The sequence below is a fragment of the Polypterus senegalus genome, chromosome 15, assembly GCF_016835505.1.
Source record: "Polypterus senegalus isolate Bchr_013 chromosome 15, ASM1683550v1, whole genome shotgun sequence".
Taxonomy (NCBI): Eukaryota; Metazoa; Chordata; class Cladistia; order Polypteriformes; family Polypteridae; genus Polypterus; species Polypterus senegalus.
In genome coordinates, this window is record NC_053168.1 from 128,819,547 (window position 1) to 128,835,657 (window position 16,111).

The following is a 16,111-nucleotide window of genomic DNA, read 5'->3' on the forward strand; positions in this document are numbered from 1 at the left end:
ATAACAACATGATTATTTATTTAGTGATTTGTTTCTTTAACGGTTGCTTTTTTCCCTTATAAGTTGCTACGAACTGTCCGAGAGCCTAGTGACACTCTCGTGTACCCGCTGTCACAGCGCAGAAGCCATCGCCCCTTGACAGCGGGCATTGCGACACAACTTGCATTATCTGTCGTGTCATTTTGTGGCTTAATTTGAAACTGGTGAACAATCTGCAAAATGAGGGAAAAAATTTCATAAAAAGAAAAAACAAAATAGCCTAAAATTCCTGCGGTTCCATGAACCGCCCGATACGGAACTACAGATTTATTTCTTAAATAAAGCACATGCCTTAATTCTGATTGAAAGCCAAAGTGTGATTTTCATTATTTAAAGAGAGACACTGTTGGCAATAATTGTGGAATTTAGTAAAATGTTTTATTAAAAAAAAATCCCAACAAGATGTATATTATCAACGGGGAATGATCAGCCACTCGTGATGAAGGTTTGTTACTTCACTGCAGTAAAGTGGGAAACAAATAAAAAGTGCGGGTTAATTATGGCCCAAATACGCCATTTTAGGGAGATAGTTTGTGATCATTGAATTATCTGTGGAAAAAAAATAAAAAATATATACATATACACATTTTTTTTTGGTTTAAATTACAGCCTTCTCAGCACGTGACAAGCTGTCCCATATCCAGTATTACTGAGTTATATTTTGAATATTAATTCATTGTAGTATACTGGGAAACAAATAAAGAGTTTAATTGTAGTAAAAGAGATCCCATGCATTTGCACCATTTATGGGACAATTGTCGGAGATCCAGTATGTTGTGCACAATCTGTTGGAATTCAAACACTTTCTGATGAAGTTACATCACTCTGCGTGTGACACACACACACACAAGTTTTGACATTTAAGAGACTTCTTCACAGCGGCCCACTAGATAAACAGTCGAGTTTTTCTGCCACTTTCCGCTGACTTTTCCTCCGTAAGCCCAAGGGTTTCACCAGTCGGTGGGCTGAGCGACTTGGAGGTGGCGATTGAACTGGCACCCTTGTGGTTTGCAGGCCAGTGCCTCGGGCACCACACCAGACTGTGCACAAACGACACTCAAACGACGTGCACCCACCAAACTGTGCCAATGTTACGCTTGGCTGCCACTTGCAAGTACTTCATTTCCACTCCAAGAACTACTTGAAATGAACGGTTTGTGTGGCTTCAGTCAAGCGGACTTTACTTCTGTGGCAGAAGGCTGGGGGGTCAGACCCAGCGGGGATGCCTGGAAGGACTGGGAGGCAATCTATACATCCCTTGGGCCACGAGGGGGCAACCGCCCTGGATAGTGAGGGGATCACGGGGAAGGAGCGTGGAGACTCAAACCTGTTGGGGCTCGCGGCTACCGCCAGGGGTCGCCCCAAGCCTCATAGACCCCGGGAGATCTGCACTTCTACCACACCTGGGAAGGTGGAGGAAGGACCATCCAGGGACACCTGGAGTGCTTCTGGGTGCTCATGTGGCACTTCCTCCCCACCAGGAGGTGCAGCCAGAAGAACATCAGCGAGCACCTGGAGCACATCCGAGTGATTCTAAAGGGGGCCGCCTTCCTACAATCGGGGAGCGAGAGTCGGGTGCTGGAGGAGGACAAAGCTCCAGCGCAAGGAGGAAAAGCGGCCCATGGACGTTGAAAGGCTCGTAATTTTGAGGCAATTGGTGCGGGAGCACTGTGTGCTGTGCGGGACTCTGTGAGGGACATTATTGTTAATAAATCTGTGTGTTTTATAATAATACCGGTGTTTGTCTGATATAGCGCCAACAAGCAGCAGGCGTCACCCCGAACCGGTGTCAGCAAGGCTCCGGCCCGTCCATCGACTGTCTCGATGCACTTGACGGGAAGTCCAACAACCAGATTAAGGCTTTGGACTTCAGATCCTGAGGTTATGAGTTCAGATCCCACTGCTAACACCTGTGTGACCACGAGTATTCTATATTTCGTAATTTGTAAGATGTTACCCGGGGACTTCTCCCAGCACTTTGCACCTGCACTCAGTAAGGAGCACTGTCCACCATAATAAAAGGACATGTGTCCTTGTGACTGTGTATTTGTGTGTCCTTCCAGCTGCTATGTCATTACCAAATGGAGCATAACAGAGACCGATGTATTGCAAGTGGCATTCCAACAGATGGCACATCACAAACTTTAGTACAAATAAAATGCATTGCATTTGTCATTCCAACAGAAGGCGCATCACAAACATAAACACTTCTTTTAAAAAACCCTTACCAAATGGTATATAACAGAGACCTATGCAAATAATTTCTCATTCCAACAGATGGTGCATCAAAAACATTAACACAGCTTTTAACAAATCCCATACCAAATGGCATATAATTCAAGACATATGCACTGCATTTGTCATTTCAACAGATGGCACATCACACTCATTTGTAGTAATAAAATGCACTCCATTTTACATTCCAACAGATGGCACATCAAAAAAATGAACACTGCTTTTTACGAATCCTACACCAAATGGCATATAACACATACCTATGCACTCAATTTTTCATTCCAACAGATGGCACACCATGACTATTAACACTGCTTTTACAAAACAAACAACAAATGGTGTAAAACAGAGACATATTAATTGTATTTGGCATTCCAACAGATGGCACTTCACAAACATGAACACTGATTTCATGAATCCATACCAAATGGCATATAAGAGAGACCTATGTATTGAATGTGTCACTCCAACCAAATGCACATCACAAATATTTGTCTTAATAAAATCATTGCATTTGTTATTCCAACAGATGGTGCACTGCAAAAATCCCGTACAAACTGGCATATAACAGAGACTTATCCATTGCATAGCACTCTTTAAACATTAACACTGAGGTCAACGTTGATAACTTAGATTTCAGTCCGTCTCAGACAGGTAAGCACAGCCAGTATCAAAAGAAACTGAATTTTGTGACTGTCCCCTTTTCCTCTGACATCTTTTTAAATTTTTGTTTGGGATTCTTTCTTGTGATTTATCCTCAGCACCATTTTTGTGACATCCCATCAGTTTATGTTTATTGCAGGATTCACCATTGCTGGACTTCACTTGCCCATCCACTCTCTATCCTGCTCCTTGAGTTTAAGATCACCGGAACACTTTGACCATCAATAAAAATAATGAAAAGGTTTTCTAACCTTCTCCAAGCGCTTTATGCAGACAGTAGGGGGGGCCATCTCAACAACTGCCACCACCAGTGTGTGGCATCACGTGGATAATGCAAGGGCAGCCATTCTTGCACCCGTACGCCCACCACACATCACAGTATGAGTTAGCCAATAAGATACAGAGGATGATTAGGGGGCCACAATGACCATCCCTCCCATGAAGGGCAACCAAGCCAGGATGTCAGGAAACAACCCACTCTTTCCAAAAGGTCTTTTCTGACCACAGAGGGTCAGGACGTCCCTTTCACGTCTCATCTGAAGAACAGGGACACTTTTCACAGCACAGTGCCCCCCGTACCCCACACACGGACCACAGGGTACGTGCCCCCTGCTGACCTCGCTAACACCTTTTCCTTGATGGTCCTAGATGGCCAGGCCTGACTCTGCTTAACTTCAGGTGGGTGACCTCTTCTGAAGCGGTGTGACTTTCCAGTACAAGGCAAGGGCCAACCCTGGATGGTGTACCACCAGCCCACTAGCGGGTCCACACCTATAAGGGGTCAATTCACATCAGCCATTTAAGCTCAGTCATTCACAGATGATGAACTTAAGAGTCAACCCTTCATATCTTGGGTTTTCTAAGCTTTCAGGTTTTTAAGGTGCCTAATAATTGTAAAATAAATGACAATTCAGATCATTTGACAGAAGAATGGGGGGAAAAGGACAAAATGAATTTCTAGGGGGGAAAAAAGGCCAAGAAAAGGTCCATCCAAGCCAGGCCATCTGGCCACCCTGCAGTACCCTGAGGATTCTGCAACACCACGACTTAGTGGTCCGGGGTCCGGTGCTGCCTTTCACCAACATACATCACCTCCTAAACAGTGACAGATGGGCTCCAAATGAAGGAACTGCAACAAGCCATCACAAAATAAAATTCATAAATGCCTTTGACAATAAAACTGAACATGGTGGGAACGATGGTTACGGAGAGCAGATTGCAGGTTGGGTATTCGTGAACAATAAAGCAAAGAAAACTTACGACAAATTCGATCGTCAGACAGGAATGAACCACACGGGAGCCAAACCCATAACGCGTGATTATTAACGGCTCACAAAATATTTAACTTTCAGAATGAAGTCATCGCCAACGTGTTCTAGAAGATCGCAAAATAATGACGGAATTATGTAAACGGATCATAAAAGCACTCATTTTAATCGATGCCCGCTACTCCGTACTTTGAAGTCGTTCACGGCCTGCAGAACGACTGCAGGCAAAGCGTTGGTTTTCAAAGTCCTACGAAAAGACGGCTAAAGGACTAACCCTAACCCTAAACTTAACCCTAACCCTATTTCACGTCCACGTCTTTGATTCTTTTCTGATTTCGAGGGTTACGTCCCATATAAAGCCCCCAAAAATTTCAACTGATAACTCTGGGAGACGGGAGCCGGCAGCTCAAAATCGATTGTGCCTTCTTTTAGAGGCTTTTATAAATCCTGAGGACAGAATGAAAGGACGTGTGCGGCCGACGAAGCGGAACCATGCGGGGTTCGCGGGTTGCCCGGAATTTCAGCCACATTTATATTAAAAGTTCACCGGGATTTGGGATCAATGCAGAATGGAATAAAACATCTGGAACTGATTAGTAAAAACTTGCATTGAGAATTATATTATAAGAGCTTTGAAATAATCGGCCAGCCTTTATACGACGCAGTGCCTTTGGTGGCACACGACTCGGAAATCAAAATCATTACCCAGATTTAATACACGACATGAGCGAAGCGAAACAAATACAAATAAAAGTGCTGTGCAGGGAAAAGGAAACAACCCATAAAATAAAGCGCAACTTCAATAAGCAAGACCCCGAAAGAAAGAAGCCAGACCCTAAAATTCAGAGGGATCGCCAACCCTAACCGTGAAAGTGAAGAAGACATTCAAGATGAAACGTCTAAGAAGCCAATGAGCTGCAGTCAGGCGACTATCATGTAGACACACCAGCCGAGACCCCAGGGGGCTCACACAGGGGCTTCACACCCCTTGGAATACAAAGCAGCAGAAACCGAGGATTTGGATTGAAGGCACAAACGTGGACGGCCTGGGGCTGAAATGGGACCCAAGCATGGCCGCCGCCTTTAACAATGAAAAATCTGCACCTTTGCAAGTGGTGGCCGGTCATCGGAAAAGCGAAAAAATAAAACAACAGAAATAAAATTAAAAAAAAAAAAAAACACACGCTCACAAAACAAACGACAACCGTTAGCGCTTCCTGACTTCGTGCGATTTCTCACTCACATCAGGTTAACAAATGTGGGCAGCCGTCGAGAAAAAAAAGTAAAAACTCTCGGCCAGCGACAACTTTGAAAAACTGCCTATGGATTTCCACTGCCGCCAAGTAAGGAAATCCGAGAATGAAATGGTGGGACTTCGTCGAGTGACAACTGTCAATGAACGAGGGTCACTAAAAAAGTGGTGCTAGAGAAGAGTGTGGGGGGGGGGAATGCCATTCCGATCTTGGATGGGACGCAGAAATATTAGCATGAATGAAATCGGGACATCATTAAAAAACATAAATAAATTGTAATATTTATAATGAACTTATCACCGATTATCACACACCTTACTTAACTAATAAGAGAACGCATGCTGTCTTCTATCGAGCCATCTACAGTATCTACTGTATATTATTATTATTATTATTATTTATTATTATTATAACCCAGTGGTTCTCAACCTGTGGGGCAGTCTTCCCTAGGGGGCCACAAAGTAACAAAAAGGGGGGCGCGAAGATGAAAAAAAGAAAACAAGAATCACAAATATGAAAAATCCATCTATTGAAACCAAAACAAATTAACTTAAACTCCATTCGGATACTAGAACAATAAATATAGAGTTAGATAAATGTCAATAAAAGTTAAGTAGGTATAATAAAATATGCATCTATGATATATCATTAATTTAAAAAAGAACAAATTGGTATTAGTGGGCTCCTTTCAAAAAAACATTAGGGGGCGCAATTAGAACTGTTATGAAAACTCAGATCCCAAATACTTCAAGGTTCAGAAACCATCCATCCACTTTCTAAACCTGCTTTACCCTGAGCAGGATTATAATAATACGACATGCGAGTCCTACAAACAGCACACGTACGAGTGTCTGTGTTCTTAATCATACAGTACACGTGCACACATACAGGACATACGTATGATCACACCCTTCTAAAAAAGGCAAAGTTACAAAACTGAGACGTCTACCCAAAGATGGAGGCCAACTGCCTGGTGCCATTAAAGCCACAGCCCTCAAACTACAACCCTAATAGAAAATAATTAAACACACGGAGGGCGACCCTGAGAGGAAGATGAGCTTTAAGTCCTTTGAGCACAACAGACGTCAAAACACTTAGAATCCATCTGTCTATCCATCCACCTAACATACGTCTGTCTGTCCTGCCCGTCTGTGTGTCCATCTCTCTCTCTATCTCTCTGTCTGGCCTGTTTCACGTCAGTTACACCAGAGCTCTTCCATCAACCGACCTCTCGTACAGCGGCCCTCCGACATACCTCTCTAAACATCCCGTTTATCAAGCTATGCATCTACGGATCTCTACTTTCAAACACAGAGAACCTGCTTCTGAGTCAAAGCACATGAACGTAGAACATAAGGTGACATTCTCAGATCTGTGTAATCCAATGTAGAATAACGGAGTATGTGAGTGCACTTTAGTAGAGACGAGAGACCCCGCAACTCTGAGCCTAAGAAGCTTCAAGAAAGTTATGTCACATTTTATATATGTGTGTGTGTGCGTGTCTGTGTGTGTGTGTGTGTGTGAACGTCGATCATTGACTGTAACTGAAAATCATATCAGAAGATTCTCACAGCTGCTTCACCCAACTTAAGGCTGCAAGGTGTGGCGGCATCTCCATCCTCACAGCACTCGGCACAAAATATGAAGCTACGCTATTTACACACACACACACACGTATATATATATACTGTATATATACATATACAGTATATATATACAGACACAAACACACACATATAATATATATGTGTTTGTACAAGAAATAACAGAGACAAAGCCGATTTCTACCTTGAAAAATTAAAGAAAAAAATCTAAGCTGTTTAGCCTTCAGTCATATCTACGTACTTAACTCTCCATAAAATAAATTCAGTTTTCAACAGACCACAACATGAAAGGTTTCTTACATTCTTTGAATTATTTCACATATGTGTGTATTTTTATGTGAATATAAACAGAGAGACAGATAAACAGAAAAGGCACTATATTAAAAAGAGACATCCATTTAATTTAAAAGGCATAATAATGATCTATCTATTTTATAGTACTCTATCTATCTATGATATATAGACAGGTATTGTGCTTTTTATATTAAATTCATCTAAGATAGATAGATAGATAGATAGATAGATAGATAGATAGATAGATAGATAGATAGATAGATAGATAGAATTTAATTTTAGTATAGTAGGCAGGATAGATAGATAGATAGATAGATAGATAGATAGATAGATAGATAGATAGATAGATAGATAGATAGAATTCACTTCATAACAGTCAAATGTACTAAATCAGCAAAACAGTGAAAAGCACTACATAACTTTTGAGAGTCATATACAGAAAGTTTAAGGCAGTATATAAAACAGAACTGCTAGTAAAAAGACACTAAAAAGATATAAAAACAGTGCACAGAGCTATATAAAACACATAATTTATAGACAGAAACTGTAAGCTATTATGTAAAATTTGAGAGACAGCTTAATAGGATTACACTATAAAATAGAAAGGCAGTAGGTGAAAGGCACAATACTAATAAGATTTAGAGAGAGAATATGTAAGGCAGTATATAAGATAGATAGACTACTATATGATAGATACGTTTAATGTAAAAGGCATAACACCTAATTATGTATGATACATTAAATTCATCTATGATAGATAGATAGATAGATAGATAGATAGATAGATAGATAGATAGATAGATAGATAGATAGATAGATAGATATGAAAGGCACTATATAAGATAGATAGATAGATAGATAGATAGATAGATAGATAGATAGATAGATAGATAGATAGATAGATAGATAGATAGAAATGGTGAAAGGCGCTATATAATCAATTGATCTCCATTTCTTTTCTGCTGTGTGGTCTGTAATTTCTGAGTAGTTCTTCCTCTTTTATTTACCTTGGTTTTGTTTTCTTTTTCTTTTGTTTTTACTACTCACATGTATACATTAAAGTCTGTCTGTTTATTGCTAGTTTTACGCTTATTAAGTAAATATATGAAGCCTAATTCGAGACCATCCAAAACACTCACGGCAGTAAACTTTTATTTTCCTAACATTTTCTAACGCCTAGAAAATCTTCGCAGGCCATTTGGTCCGCAGCATCCCCTCAAGCCGACCTCTTGGGACTTTGTGTGAAGTCTGAAATAAAATGAGCGCGTTGTCCAGAATTAAACGGTCATTTTTTTTCCCTCCCCAATTATGGGGGTCGCCGCTTTCAGCGAACAGCTGTCTAAACCTGTGCGAGATTTCTGCGGCAGTTCTTGTGCTCAGTCGGTCGGCCCCCGTTTCCTGAATGAGACTTTTTTTTCTTTGTATTGTCGTTGTTTTTGTTGTTGTTGTTGTTGTCATCAGTTTGTTTGTTTATCATTTTGGGTGAAAAGTGAAGGCCTCTGCCAGCCTCGGCTCGGTGGTCCGCTTTGTGGCCACGTCATTAGCGGCCGTTCGTTCACCTTTTTTTTGTCGCCAGCCTATCATTTCCAGACACTGCTGTCAGTTTCGCCGTTTACAGGAAGCGCTGTAATTCATCTACTGGAAGCAACAAGGGATTTTTTTGTGTCATACTGGGTGAAACACAGTAGTCGAATGAATGGAAAGGGATCGCACGCGATTTATTTATTTAAAAGTGAACCAACCACAAAGTCTGAAGAAAACGAAAACACACACACACACACCGATTGTGCAGTTTCGAAAGGAGTGGAAAGTTACGGTGAGCGTGTCCGCTGAATCGTCTCTTTCTTGTGGATCGTTAACTCGGTCACTTCTGTCGACCCGAAAGCCGGCAGCACAAGTTCTAATTAGGTAGTACGTACAAGTGTCAGCGAAACCGCATTTGTTGTTCTTTGTCATGCTTGGTTTAATCGATACATGCCGGTTTATTTTCGCTTGTGAAAGACAGCTGCAGATTAAAACGGAGTTCGCCCAAAGTCCGCAGCAGTTCCAGTTGATCAGAATCACGCCGGCGCGAATCGCCTGTCAACTCGCGTTAAGTGCAGCGGCGTTAACGGCCGGCCGGCCGGCCGCCGCGATTTGATTAAAACTCGGGGACTTTTCAAATTAATAAAAGAAAAACCCTGATGACTTTTTACGCAACGGCCAGCGTGTATAAATTTTAATTGTGAGTACAATACTTTTTTTAAGAATGTACTCCTGCTAAGAAATGTACCGAGCGGACCATTCAAACTTTTTCTTTAGTTCCTTTTACTTTTTGCCCAGCTTCGCCCCGAAACTCAAGTGACCCCCCCCCCCATCAACACAAAATCGGGGTCGCACACAAAAAAACAAAGTTAGCACCATCAACTGATGGCCATTAGCATTCCGCACTTGAACTGTTTGTGAATCGCGTTTACACCGAAAACACCCTCGCCAGCACCGAAGCACGTTGTGTTCTTCCCCAACGTAAAAGAAAAAACAACTTACTCGTGAACTCGGGCCCGATCCATGGTTAGGCTGCGCATCATTAACGTCGGGCCACATGAAACGAAGCTGGCTTTGGGCTACGAGCGGTCATTATCAGCGGATTCTTCTGTTAACGCCTTTAGGTTTCTCCTTCTAAGTCGTCTTCTTTTTCTTTTTCTCCTTCTTCTTGTCCTCCTCAGCGGCCACTCCGACGCACGCGTGCACGCACGCACTCAGATCAGCGCAAAACAATTAAATTCGCCTCAGTGCACGGCTTTCAGCAAAACGACACGTTCCGCCTCAAAGTACTTTTCAGAACTTTGCCTCCGTCTTTCATTTTTTTTTATTTTGTGCATTTAGCAACACCGCACTGCCAAAACAAAACAAAAAAAGCACCTCAGCCACCGAGCTACTGGAAGATCTCGTGTTTTGGTTAGCCTTTTTGTGTGTGTGTGTGTGTGTGTGAGTGTGTGTGTGAGTGTGTGTGTCTGCCTGCCCGTGTATGTGTGTGTGTGTTCAGGTTTGCTTTTTTTCTTCCAATATGACCTCCACGATATGAGACGACTGCAAGTTGCAAGTAGCCGATCTCAATTTCTCGTGCATTTCCTAACAAAACCTTACATGCCATGTGAAATCTGAGAAGCCCCTGCTCTTTTTTTCTCCCCTCTTTTGCAAAGTAAGTAGCTCACAACTGATTCACAAATCCCCAAGCTCTCTCTCCCCAGCATTACATAACATTTCGAGGCGATCATCCATTCAGGAACTCGTCTATACGTTCGCATCGCGCCTTGCCTTAGCGTTTCCTTATCTCGGCACACAGTAGCAATCTTAGCAGGATTTGTTGTCTCCTTACCTGTTGATTAAATGGCAATAATCTTTGCAGCCTGAAAGATGGTGGAGCTTTTTCTTTGGCTTGAGCCATGAACCGTCTTTCTGTTGTTTGTTTGTTGATCTCGGATTATTTGAAGGGGTTAAAGATTTCTAATACTCATAGACATACATAGAGGTCTGTCTAGGCGGTCAGGCCAGGAGGATTGGGTTTAATAATAAACGCCCGTGTCTGGAAAAAAAAGGAGGTTAGTTTGCAGTGAGCCCAGTTCTTTATCAGAAATGTTATCGGTTGTCAGGACCTCAGACTCCAAGCATTACGTCAGTTTCAAGACACCAACACTATTAATATCAAGAAGCCTTTGCAGAGGAAAGCGCCACCCTATAGACGGAGGGCTCTTAAAGAGACAGGCGCACCGCACCGCTCGCTCGCTCGCTCGCTCGCTCGCTCGCTCCACACGGCGATCCGAGCTCTACAGGTTGCCTTTAGTTTCTAGGAGCGGACAACTCACTGCGCGGCTTCTAGTCGGGATCCTTTTAGGGATCCGTCATCGGCCGCGTCCCGGAGCTGCTCCACAGTGGCGATGAAGGAAGAGAATGTTATATGTAAAAAAAAAAAAAACTTAGACGGGGAAACCCAGACGGAAAAGTGCAGGGGGCTCCGAGGGTCGAAGAGCCGCTCCAGGCGACGCCGGACCGCTGCTACTGGGACCAAAAGCGGCTCTCCTGGCAACTTGTGTGAGAAAGTTCAACAAGGATTAGGACGAGCGATCGTGTGCACACGCAGGTTATGTTGAGATTAAATACATTAACTAACTATGGGCTCTCTGTTACAGCCTGCCTATCTATCTATCTATCTATCTATCTATCTATCTATCTATCTATCTATCTATCTATCTATCTATCTATCTATCTATCATATAGTGTCTTTCATTTCTATCTATCGAATCCTGCCAACTACACCAAATAAATACTATCTATTATACTTTATCTATCTATAGCGCCTTTCATATCTATCTATCTATCTATCTATCTATCTATCTATCTATCTATCTATCTATCTATCTATCTATCTATCTAATCCTGCCAACTACACCAATTAAATACTATCTATCTATCTATCTATCTATCTATCTATCTATCTATCTATCTATCTATCTATCTATCTATCTATCTATCTATCTATCTATCTATCTATCTATCTATCTGTCTGTCTAATCTGTGTACAGTTAAAAGCAATTAACGCAAAATTTACATATGAAGTTATTTCTCACATCAACACATTTAAATGCAATTGAGATGCTGGGGAGTTGTTTATTGTGGATGGGGGGTGTTATTTACAGACTGCTAAATGGGGAATTCCCTTCAGAAGTCAGTTGAGTTTGTTTGATGGCAGTTTGTCTTTTTCCTGTAATTATTTTCTGTTCACTTTCTTTGATGTATAGCTTCTGTTACTTTTACTTTGTTTTATAATAAAGAATTTGTAAAAAAAAAATGGTATCAGTGTACAGTACCCTTCCCAGCTATCATACAGTGTGTATCCTGTGTGTCTATTTATCTATGAAAACTATTTTACATTATTCACCCTGCAATGGAGTGGTGTCCTGTCCAGGGATTGCTCCTGCCTTGCACCTGATGCTTGCTGGATTAGGCTCCTGCTTCCCTGTGACTCCTTGTGACTCTGCCCTGGACCACCAGGTTAGGAAATGAATGGATGAGGAGACAGACGTCTGTAATACACTTCAGTTTTATCATATAGTGCCTTTAATGTCTATTTAATTATTATAAAAGACTTGGCATATTTCAATATAAAAGGCACTATGTTCATATAAATGTATTGGCATGAAAGCCAATATGTATATACAGTATAGATAGATATAAAAGTAGTGTTGTGTAGATAGATAGATAGATTAAAGGCACTATAAGATAGATAGATAGATAGATAGATAGATAGATAGATAGATAGATAGATAGATAGATGAAAAACAATATGTGCATGCGTGGATAAATCAGAAAGGTACTATATACATATATATTTATTTCAAAGGTGATATGTACATATTGTATAGATAGATAAAGGTTATGAAGATCAGTATTTCCATATGAATATATTGACATGAAAGGCAACATGTATAGATAGACAGAAAGGAAATGTGGTACATACAGATAAATATAGCATATGAAAGACAGCTAGATATGAAGAGTATTGACCTGTGCAGCAGGTTTTATGAAATGTGGTAGATACAGATAGATAGATGTAAAGAGAGCTGTACACATATAAGTGGATTTTTTAGAAGCTCTGTATACAAAGAAATAGAAGAGTACATATGTAGGTTTTATTGAAGGTATTGTACACTAATTGATATATATATATATATATATATATATATATATATATATATATATATATATATATATATAAGTTCTGTACACATGTAAGTGCACTTTATTAAAGTTACTATACTAATAGATATCAAGAGTGCTGTACACATATAAGATGATTGTTATGAAAGGCACTATATTATGAAAGACACTATATACAAATACATAAACGTGAAGAGTACTGTAAAGCAGACTTTATGAAAGGCACTATACACAATTTGATAAATAGATGTAGTTAGATATGATGAGTAGAGCACATTTATAAAGAGATTTTCTAAATGGCACGACATACACAAAGACAGTTAGATGGTGCACTGTCGCTAAAACGAGTCCCACGTCACCATACGTTTCTACGCGCGCGTGTTTGTGTTTGTGAGAGAAGCAGCGCGCTGTGTCCACAGTCACGAGTAACTGAGCTCCGCCATGACATTAGCTTGACGGAGTCCTTTAATCGGGTCTTCTGGTCAGTAGGCTTCGGCTCTTTGGATGTTTTCAGTCGGTCTGATTAATTCCGTGAGTGACGTTGCTGTGCGCTCCTGACTCGCGGTGTACTTAAAGGAACATCTGAGAAGTACAAACACCCTGATTGAAATTTCACTTTATTTTGTACTTGTATCTCTATCTAAATCTATCTCTCATATATATATATATATATATATATATATATATATATATATATATATATATATATATATATATAATGTGTGTGTGCATGTGTATTTATACTATATGCAGACAGTTAAGTTCTGTTCCCCAGTACCTTTCAGACGCGACTCCCATCTAATAAAAGTTTGATTTAGCGATTTCTGCCGTTATTGCCTTCTGCTCAGCACTGAGGCCACTTCACATCGGTCTCGGCGGACATATTTATAAGAGCCCTGCGAAGTCTCATTAATCAAGAAGAACAAAAACGTTTTTGAGAGTAAAGTGCACGCTTCAAATTAGTAAAGCCAATCAAGTTATAATTTTGCCGTCATCTGATTCCACTTCGTATTCCGATGAAGTTTCTTCTAAACAATTCCCAGTAAACCTCGCCTGCGTTCCTCCAGTTCGCTTCGCTTGAAGTTTGCATTGTGCGGCTTCATTCAGCAATGGATAATACATTAGTCCGTTAGTTTGAATGTAAAATAAAGTGAGTTTTATACACGTTGTTTATTTACTGACTCTGGGTTGTGTTTTCAGGTAAAAGGTTTATTTTGAAATCGCATTTTATTTTATTTTTTTTAGTTCTTATTATAATACATATTTCATTGGTTTTTTCATTTTATTGCATAAATACATTCGGCTAAGAAGAGGAGTAAATCAAATTTATTTTTACTTTAGGGCAAGGATTCTCAAAGTCGGTCCTGTGGCCACTGTGGCTTCAAGTTTTTGTTCCAATCAGACTCATAATCAATGACAACAACTGATAACACGGGTCACATTTAGTTAATTATTGTTTTTTCTATTCCGTTATTTCTACCTTCAGAAAAGCAGCGCTGCACGATTTTTACATTTACAAGAAACTTGTAAATGTATGTTTTTGCTGTGGATTTAAATGCTTCACTCTCTTTTCATTCTATTTTATCCTTTCTCTGTGCAGTTTGCTCCCTTCGTTGTATTTTTTAATAATGACAATTAAAAACGAGCTGAGCAGACAAGCAGGCAAACAACAATGAATCGTGAAAGGCTGCAACTACTTTAGCGTCAGACCCCAGTAATTAGTAAATAATACATTCATTAAATAATTCCAACACTTAGAAAAGCAGAATGAAAATCAAGATGAAAATATTCTTAAAAAGAAAAAAATACATTATTCCCATGTAACTGCTTATTACATTTGATTTTTTTTTTAACCAAACTTAGTTTTCTAATTTCTCTATTGTTCCGAAAGCAGGATATCTCAGAAATAACAATTCACTTAATTAGCCCAGAAAACAGAAGCTGGTTGGAACAAAAACCTGCAGCCACAGAGGGTCCCTTTGAGAAACCCTCCCTGCTTTAGGGCAGCTACCTGCTTGCCAATCCCGGTTTGTTTTCTGGTGATTTTTCTAACGGTCCACCTTCATTCCTTACTCTGTCCTTTGCAGTTCTGTAGTATAAATAATTCCAACACTAATATTAATAATTGTTACTGTTTTGTTGATCTAAAATAAATGAATCGATGCGTTAATATAAGGATACACTTGTTTATCACTATTTTCTTTTACTTTTATTTTTTTAATGTTTATTCTAATAAAAAAAAAGTTGATTCTACTCCCAAGCTGAATGACAGTCAGCATTTGGACGCGTCACTCGTTAGAAGTGAGCAGCAAAGATAACCGAAATGACGCCAAGGTCTGACGGCGCGTGTTTTTCAGGTTTAGCGCATGCAGCGTGACGGTGACCTCCCTGCTCGTGTCCTGTAAGCGGCTCAGAGCGAGCGCTGACCAAGTCCGTGCACCGGCCATTCAGGTCGATGAGCGCACTCAGTGCAGAGCACTCGGCACACGGGCCAGTGAAGAGCCCGTAAAGCTCCCCATCAGTCAGACAAACCTGAATGGGTCTGAACATCCATGTGAAGTCGTGTAGTTTGAAGGGTCGGGATTCGGTGAGGTGTGAACGAGTCCGTGCAGGCGGCGTGTGAAGTCCAAAGTTTGATTTGAGGAGCTGCCGGCTGACGACTCGCACTCGGCATTCCGGCGGGTGGAGCGGCACACGCGCGTCCTGCTGCCGTCTCGTTGTCGTGCGCCCCGCAGTCCCCTGCCATTCCTTGTCCAGTGCTGGAGCTGTCGTGACACTCTCGGTAGTTTTAGTTCGGAAAGCTGGAGGTCTGCCGTTTACTAAACTACACTGCAAAAAAAAAAAATGTGGTCGCCATTTAACGGTTAAGCTTAGCTGAGCTGCCAACACGATATAAAAAAAAACTTTAAATTAAGGTAAAAAACAAAAAACTGGCAGCTGTTGTTGCCAGCATTTTACCGAAAATATAAAGTGACAATATTTTTAAGTCTTCGGTATAACGTTATAGTTAATAACTATTTTTTATTACAGCACATTGTAGCAGAAGTGAACGTTATGC

At 40.7% G+C, this 16,111-nt stretch overlaps 1 protein-coding gene across 3 annotated transcripts in view; it reads right to left on the bottom strand.

Moving 5' to 3' along the window:
* LOC120515942 (zinc finger transcription factor Trps1-like) overlaps positions 1–11,033 on the bottom strand; it is a 75,799-nt gene extending 64,766 nt beyond the window's left edge. For 2 of the 3 annotated variants that reach the window (XM_039737332.1, XM_039737329.1), the window contains exon 1: positions 9,883–10,669. The gene's annotated coding sequence lies outside the window, so the exon portion shown is untranslated. Of the gene's footprint in view, positions 1–9,882; positions 10,670–10,714 lie in introns of those variants that run through there. The other variant, XM_039737330.1, reaches the window with a different exon arrangement.
* Between the last annotated feature and the right edge of the window lie 5,078 nt (positions 11,034–16,111).